This window comes from Carica papaya, chromosome 4, assembly GCF_054855325.1.
Source record: "Carica papaya isolate Zhongbai chromosome 4, ASM5485532v1, whole genome shotgun sequence".
NCBI classification, from domain to species: Eukaryota; Viridiplantae; Streptophyta; class Magnoliopsida; order Brassicales; family Caricaceae; genus Carica; species Carica papaya.
In genome coordinates, this window is record NC_142312.1 from 15,035,012 (window position 1) to 15,043,366 (window position 8,355).

At 33.7% G+C, this 8,355-nt stretch overlaps 1 long non-coding RNA gene across 1 annotated transcript; it reads right to left on the minus strand.

The window, feature by feature from the left end:
* Positions 1 to 982: 982 nt before the first annotated feature.
* LOC110820078 (uncharacterized) lies at positions 983 to 1,525 on the minus strand. The gene is made up of 2 exons (XR_002540807.2): positions 1,314 to 1,525; positions 983 to 1,233 (listed from the first exon to the last, which is right to left on the minus strand). It is a non-coding gene; the product is annotated as an uncharacterized LOC110820078 (long non-coding RNA).
* Between the last annotated feature and the right edge of the window lie 6,830 nt (positions 1,526 to 8,355).

Genomic DNA, 8,355 nt, shown 5'->3' on the forward strand with positions numbered 1-8,355 from the left:
TTATGTGATAATTTATTTTCATTAAACTTCCTAAATTTCAACGATAATACTTCGACTAATCTGCCCTTACTTTCATTTCCTTTATTTAAATTCCTTCTCAATTTACCCAATTTGATTAAGTTAAGTTTATTTTATTTGGTGTAGGTTTGGTTGGTTTTTAATTTGTTTAATTTATTGCTTAAATTTTATCTTGAAAATTTTATAGTTCCTGGCATAACTTACCTATTCAGCTTGTTTTAAATTCTTTTATTACATAAACTTTCTATTTTAACTTATTGCTTAACTAATCTAAAGTCCTTTATTTTATTTAATCTAGAACCTAATTTTTCAAACATAATAATTAATTTATTTCTAACATACCCAAAAATTAACCAATTCTTTAAACCTATAAATTTTTTAATTAATTTATTCAAATTATTGTTTTAGTATAATTTTAATTTTTTTTATTTTGATTTAAATTGTTGATATTTTTACTACTTGATGTTTAAAATATTTTTTTTATTGTTGGTTAAATTATTTTTCTTTCCTAAATAACTACAATTAGTTTAATGATTTACAATTTAAATCATTACTAGAACACCCTTTTTGCCATTTTTATTTTCCAATTTAAACCATTAAATAAACCTATTCTTGCATCTATTTAAAATTTATCTCTAAAACATTCAAACAATCATCAAATTATCATCAATCATCAATCACAACTTAAATAGAGAACATACATGCAAGATAATCGATCAAGCAGCTTGCAAATGTGAAGAAATTTAATAAAATACAGTTCTTAAAGCTTTTTTTAGCATGATTACCAACATATGTTTAACCGGTTCAAATTCAATCCAAATGATGTTAGTTTTTTATTTCAAAACATGCATATGAAACTTAGAGATTACTACTACGCATACTTAGAAACTTCTTCGCAAAAAGGACCGATTTAGGGCTCTAAATAGGTCCCCAAAGTTGCTTTGGAACCGGACAAGAAAGCAGGTGTCTCGGGTCAGTGATGAACCTAAGATTTTCATGCAAGTTGTCTTGCATTAAATGTCAATTTTACATTTTTTAAAACCTTGGTGCGTGTTCTATGATGTATGAACAATTTTTTGATCCAAGATTTTAGGCTAAATGGAAGACAAATGCAAAGAAAAATGCTTCTAGAGAGTTGGTTCGGTAATGTGACCAACAGAACCGGGTTGGCAGCTCGCTCGAAATTTTGGCATGTTTGTTGATGATTTTCAAAACCTGAACATGCGTAGAGGTGTTAGACGGTCAGAAGAATTAATATGAGGGATAAATTTTGGTTTTCGAGTGAAAAATCTCACCGAATTTCAAAGTCGGGTCATGCGCGAGCCGGTCGCAATCCGATGGAACCCAGGCTATTTCCGATTTCCCCATGCCGCACGACCACAAGAGACCATGGATTGCTCGAATACCTGCGGTGGTCTGGTGGTGCTCCCTCACATTTCCTCTCCTTTTCCCTCTTTCTCTCTCCCCAATGACTCTCTCTCCCACTTCTGCAATTTTTCCCTCTTTGGTCGAGGAAAGAAAAAGAAAATTGATTTTTTTTTTATTTATGGGCAGGGATCTTCAATTTAAATCGAGCCGTTTATTTTCATGGAATGGGTTTGGGCTGTACGATTGATTTAAGTGGGAAGGGCAGGATTGGAATATCGCGTGCGAAGGAAATCGGGCCATTGGATTGCTGACAGGAACGATCTGGCCCGTTGAACATGCCCCCTCACACGTGGCCGGCGCTGACACGTCAGAACTGCGTGCTTTGGCTTCCTTTAATTGCGTTTTGACCCCAGACATTTATTTAATTTAGAAAAGACCCCAAAATGTTTTTATTTAGTTATTTTGGGTCCCTAAAATTAAGTATTGACATATTTTGGGATAATTTTCAATCTTCATAATTTTCTTGTGGTTTAAATATTATTTATTTTACAATATTTATTTGACTAATTAACTAAAATTAATATTTCCTAATTAATTTTTTTATTTAAATTCATTTATAAATTTGTTTGCCAATTTAATTTTTTTTATCAAACTATTATTTTTAATATTTTCTAAATATTCTTAATTTAATTTGTTTTACAAATCATGAGTTTTAACTATTTGTAAAGTCCTTTTCTAATTTATTTTAGTTATCTAATTTAAATACTTCTTAATTAATTTTAATTCAATTAATTTTCAAATTTGCTTGTTAATATGAATTTATTAAATTATTGATTTTAATATTTTCTAAATATTTTTAGATTAATTTATTTTACAAATTACGAGTTTACACATCAAGGGTCATGCAGAAAAAGATATCAAACTAATGAAAAGAAGAAGACAAATCAAAACTGAGTCTTTTTCCTGTCTTGTAGACTATCTTACTAACCGCACAAGGCAATTTAATACCAAACCAAAATCATGTAGAAGAGTATAATGTGAAGACTAAAAAGCTAAAATTTGTAAATTTTGCAATCAACAAGAGTCATTATTGTGTATGTCAGAAGTACAAAACGATCATTGTCCCCAAATGACTTATTGCATAGGTGAAATTAACACCAAAAATGAGGTTTCTACATTCAGAAAATTTTTATACTTCACTTCACATTTTGTCTTGTCTTGATCATTTATTTTAAGGTTGCTAGCCAGAAGTTGCATTCATTCCAATCACTGGTGGTAAAAAGCACCTGTTGTAGACCAAAACACAACAATAATACTATTTTCAATTGCCAACACTCATATACAAGTTCATAATAATAATAATAATAATAATAATAATAATAATAATAACGATAATGGTGATGATAAATCTTGTATTTTTAGAAGTTCAACCTATTTTTGTAGGGTAGTACTGAAATCGTTATTGTCCAAAGCCTGGCAAAGCTTAACAAGCTTATCAGCTGCATTTTTAAAAATTTCACTACCGTTGAATTTAGCAAACAAGGCACTTATTTTCCTTGAATTCTCTTCTATTTCACGTTTTTTCACTAGATTTACATAGGAGCCTCCAAGTGCTTCCGATGTTTCATTGAAAAGTCTTGTCAATGTTATAACAACAAGCTTTTAGTGGGCTGTAAAAAATTATTAGCAAAGTAGCAATATTATTATACTAAGGAAATAAGGAACTGCATTTCAATAGTTATTATCATCTTGCATAAACCTAACACAATAAATTGAATTGACAAGGTTTTATTGCCTTATATTCTTCCGAATATATCCATTAATCATCATTCAAATCTTATGGGATTTATTATGTGAGAAGCTCCATAGCAATACATAACAATAGTATAACATATAGGACTTATAGCACATTGTTTATCTCCATTTTAGACTATATTCTAGAAAGAGACATTTGAAAGACTCAATTAGACTATATTTGATAGACTGAGAAGATGATCAAAGGCTAAAGCTTGCATAAAGGAAAACTAGAGAAATTTTTAATTTCCTAAATGCAAAAACAAGGATTGTTTTGGATGTTCAATACTTTATTTATTTTTGAAATATATAGTGTTATTAGGCATCCACACATGAATTTGTTGGAGGTAAATCCCATACATCCATATCCCATAACATAGACTAAACTATAGCCTACACAAACTAATTATAAGCCACAAACTTCATATAAAGCTCAAACTCATAAGTAGAACAATCAACTTCAACCAATAATAAATACCAAAAAATTTACAAAAAGTCTATTAAAAGAATGCAGGAGCACAGAATACCTGAGGAACCTACTAAGACTAGGGAGGCATAAACATGGTATATGGCTATTGAGTCAGATATGATGTGAGAGGATTAATGTATCTGAGAGCTTTGTGATTGAGAATTGTCAAAAGCCATAGTATTAGTTTCTTTTTCTGCATCAGTTAGCACCAAAACTGCATCAATAAAAGGAATATTTTGCATGATAGCTAAATTGTGACATCCCAAGTGCCAATTAAGACAAATGAGTATCAGGTACAGATTCAGAATAACGAGTGCATAATAATATTTATGCAGTAAAGTTAAACCTTAACAAATCCTTACAAATATATATAATGTTCTAAATACATACATAAATTGAGGCTAGAAGTGGCAACAAAATACAAAATATAAGGGTCACTTCTTTCACTATGCTACTAGAATTCATCAGAGTGCAGGAATATACATGCACTCAGACTTGTGGATCCACGGGATCCTCATAGACTTCCAATGGTATGTTTGCTTGTGGTTCCTCATTTTTTTCCTCATGTGGGGGAGATGGAAATAGTGAGTTCCATTTGCTGAGCAAGGAAAACAGTATTAAATTAATATCATAAGATTTCAAAAGGTTATTATTTTATCTCACCATTTAGTTTCCTTGTTCGCCTAACTCATCATTAGGAAAAATTATTTATTTGCATATCAAACTAGTACGTTAGCACAGAAAATCAAATATACATATATTATGCCAAATAATAGAGAAAATCAAATAAATCATAAAATGCACAAATTTTTCGTGTCATGTTTCGCGAAATCGTTACAAACTTCCATCTCTGAAGGCAGATACAGATTTCTAACTGCCTATGTAGAATGACCAGATCAGATATAGATACGACAATTTGCTCATAGTCACTTCTAGTTGGCTAAACTATGGTATGATCTATGATCACGGTCGTATCAACCATAGTAGTCCTAACAGATATCTATAGTCACGACATTACTTAGCCACGGGTGACCCCTACAAATAGTATGATACCACTCTCGTCAGAGGGCACGCCATCATCCACTAGGAGTAGTCCTCTTATGTTTTTCTAGACCAGATAGGGGAGGGGAAAACAGATACCCCGAAGGGTAAGGGGAACAGATACCCTGAAGGGTAAGGGGAACAGATACCCCGAAGAGTAAGGAGAACAGGTACTCCGAAGATATAAAAAGACTAATGAGACACTTGATGCAATATGTTTGTCAATACAAATACACTTCAGATCACACAGGCTTCATTTCACTTTTCTCTTTTTCTTTTATTTCACTTTTATTATCACGAACTACATATTATATTTATTACATGTAAATTCATCAAATGTCAGTAAATCACACAGCATACTTGAAAATCATAACAATTCGACTCATTTGAACATAGAGACATGCAAAATAAGCAAAATAACAATCATATTAAATTTTTTTATCTAAAAATACTCATTAAGATGTCAAAAGTAATACTAGATTCCTTACCGAAACCTTGATATTTTCTTCTTCACTATTTTTCCTTCTTTCTTTTCTTCTCTCACTAATTTACTATCTCTCTCTTTCTCTCTAAACTTTTGAAAAATGGAAGAAATCGAAGTGTGGAGATGAAGGGGAGGAGAAGGGCAATTTATAGAATTTTATAACTGTTGGATTCTCGCCAAGTTGCGAAATTCGATGAAAAGAGTAGAGAAAAAGATTCTTGGCATGAAAAATAAGGAAGGAAAATTTCCTCCATCGGCGGCGGCAGCGTGGCACCCAAGGCATTGGCGGTGCACTAATAGAGGTGGCAGTGTCCAACCGACGGGTTGCAGGGGCACAGGCCTGCTTTCGCGTGCGCAGGGCCTTAGCGCACTGGGCACCACGTGTACAGGCCTATTGCGCTCAGGCCCCAGGAGCACAAGGCCTATCCGCTAAAGCCTGCTGCGTGGACAGCGTGTGCAGCGCTAGTTAATGTGCGAAGTGATGCGCTGATGGCCTGTCTGTGCGCAACAGCACATGCACGTAAGTCCTGACCTCATACCATGCGCATGTCCCGTGCGTGCGTGCGTGCGTGCGTGCGCGCGCGTTGTGCGCACGTCCCGTGTATGTTGGCATACAGATGGGTCGTGCGCACTGTGCGCACGCCCCATGGCCACTGTGCGCGCTATGCGCACACCCGCGACCACTGTGCACATGCCCGCGGCCACTGTGCGCACGCCCCACGACCACTGTGTGCGCATGCACCGCACACAGTGTCTAGCACCTACGCGGGCAAACTGCTTTTCCACAGGATTTTTTCCGCGAGCAGGTTTTCTCTCGTTTCGTCAATTTTTTATTTTTTTCTAAATTTTTCTTTTGAAATAAAATAAAATGACTTAAAATAATAATAAAATTAATAAAAATAAAAATAGATCAAAATCATGAATCTCGAGAACAACATAAATTAATTTGAGTTTAAGGCGGCCAAAGGTATGAATAATAGAGTTTTCAAATTATTTTAGCACAGTGATAGGCGAGGTATTACATAGATGATTGAAAAAAATCAACAATCTAACAAAAAAAGGGCCATTTATAAATTGTTGAACTGTCACAATCATTTTTGTTACAAGCACTGCATTAAGAGGCATAAAAAACTTTTGGCATCTCTTTCCTTGCATCACACCTGTTAGGTCCCGATCAGAAGTTACTAAATATTTAAGAAATTTTTCTCTTTTAGGTGAGAACTATTGTAGATTTAATTCGCAGAATTCAACTCTGCTTTTTTATTGATGATTCTTGCATGCTTAAATACAAAAAATTCTACTTGTTACTTCTTAAGATTATCGAACTGAATTAAAAACATAGAAATGTGAAAATTTAACGCAGAGGTATAAACATGGTACATGGCTGTTGAGTCAGATATGACGTAGGAGAAGTAATATATCTGAGAGCTTAGTGACTGAGAATTGTCAAAAGCTAGAGTTTTAGTTTCTTTTTCTGTGATGGGTGTTGAATCCACCAAAAATAATTTTTTATTCTAACAATAAATTAAAACTTGTGGCAGTGGCTAATAGGGTCAAATCCTTAAGGAATTGAGAATTGCTCTCTTTTATGACCAGTGATAAAACAAAGCTAGGGGTTTTCATTTTAATGCAAAACAAATAATTAAAGTGAATCGACAAGGCTTAAAATAGAAAGGCAATGAATATTGTCGACAAGTAATTAAAGTAACAAGCCGTTGTGATTGAGTTCTAGTTAAAGAAATAGTTTTGATTTCAATTACAAGATTGATTACAGATATAATGATTGTTTTCCTTATACCTCAATAAACCAGTTCTAGTTGTCGGAGATGCTTATTAACGGGCCCTGTTAAATGATCAATAAGCAACAATAATAATATATGTAGAGAGATATATAAATATTGAAGCTTAAATGATAATAAGAAAAAAGACAGTTAGATCTCACAATCCCAAAGTAGAATTTCAACTGATCTCTAACTGAAAAAGAGTTTATAAGGCGCTTATGGTGAGCTGAATACATAGAATGTTGTTTATATTATTTTACATAAAGAGATAATCTAGAAAACCTAAACGTGTTCCAGTCCTCGGTAGCCTGTTCTCTTATTCTTTTTCTTTCTCTATTTAAAGATCGAGAGGGTCCAAGCGTTTCCTTATAAATGTAGGGTTTTCTTTGATGATTTTGATTTCCTTCTTTCTTTTTAAATTTATCTCTTCCTTGATTCTTGATTTTCTGCTTCCAAATGCAGTGGGATCTTCTTTTTTTAAAGCCAAAAGTGCACCGAGTTTCAAATCTATTACTATCAGGACATAAGCCTTGGCCAAGGGTTATTCGTGTGTGACTTGGCACTTCCTCTGACTGCCAAGACATTAGCTTTGTCCAAGGGTTATTTGCACATAGACCATTATTTTCTACTATCGCAAGATTACAAGCCTTGCTCGAGGCTTACATGTGCCTCGACCAGTGCTTTTACTGTTGTGAGAATACAAGCCTTGCTTGAGGCTTGCGATCAGGGGCATGTTGCCTTTGCTAGGGTATAAGCATTGTCTGAGGCTTATACCAGGACTGATGACAGTTTCTATACAAAATCTACTTATGTGGGACTTTTTTGTCTAAAATTGAGTCATGTCCCTTTCCTGTGTCAAAATAGATAAAATCACCTAGATTAGGTAATAAGCAGCTTAATTACCAACTCAAAATAATAAATAAAGATCTTCTTTATGTGCACTATCAAACTTTCCCACATTTATCTCGTGTTTGCCCTCAAGCACTTCACAATACCTCTCAACAGCCCTCAACCTTTCACCCTTTTCCCATCTATCCTTAGTCATTCCCTCACAACTCGCATGGTATATCTCAATCCTTGAATTAAAAAATAGTCACCAACTAGTAGTTCTATGCTTTGAGTTTTATGGAATCACACCAATCAGCAACTTACTTCAAAAAGCGTCCGAACACAAAATTGAAAGGTTTTATAAGTTTTTGAACACATTTTTACCTTGAGAGGATCGTCCAGTGACGGGTGTCAAACCCATTAAAAATAAATTTATATTTAGCCAATAAAATAAGATTAAGTAGTGGTAAGCAAGATCAAATCCATAGGAAATTAAAAACTAATTTTCTTCCTTAACTGATGAATAAAAAATAAACAAGGGCGGGATTTTGTAGAACTCAATATACAAATAT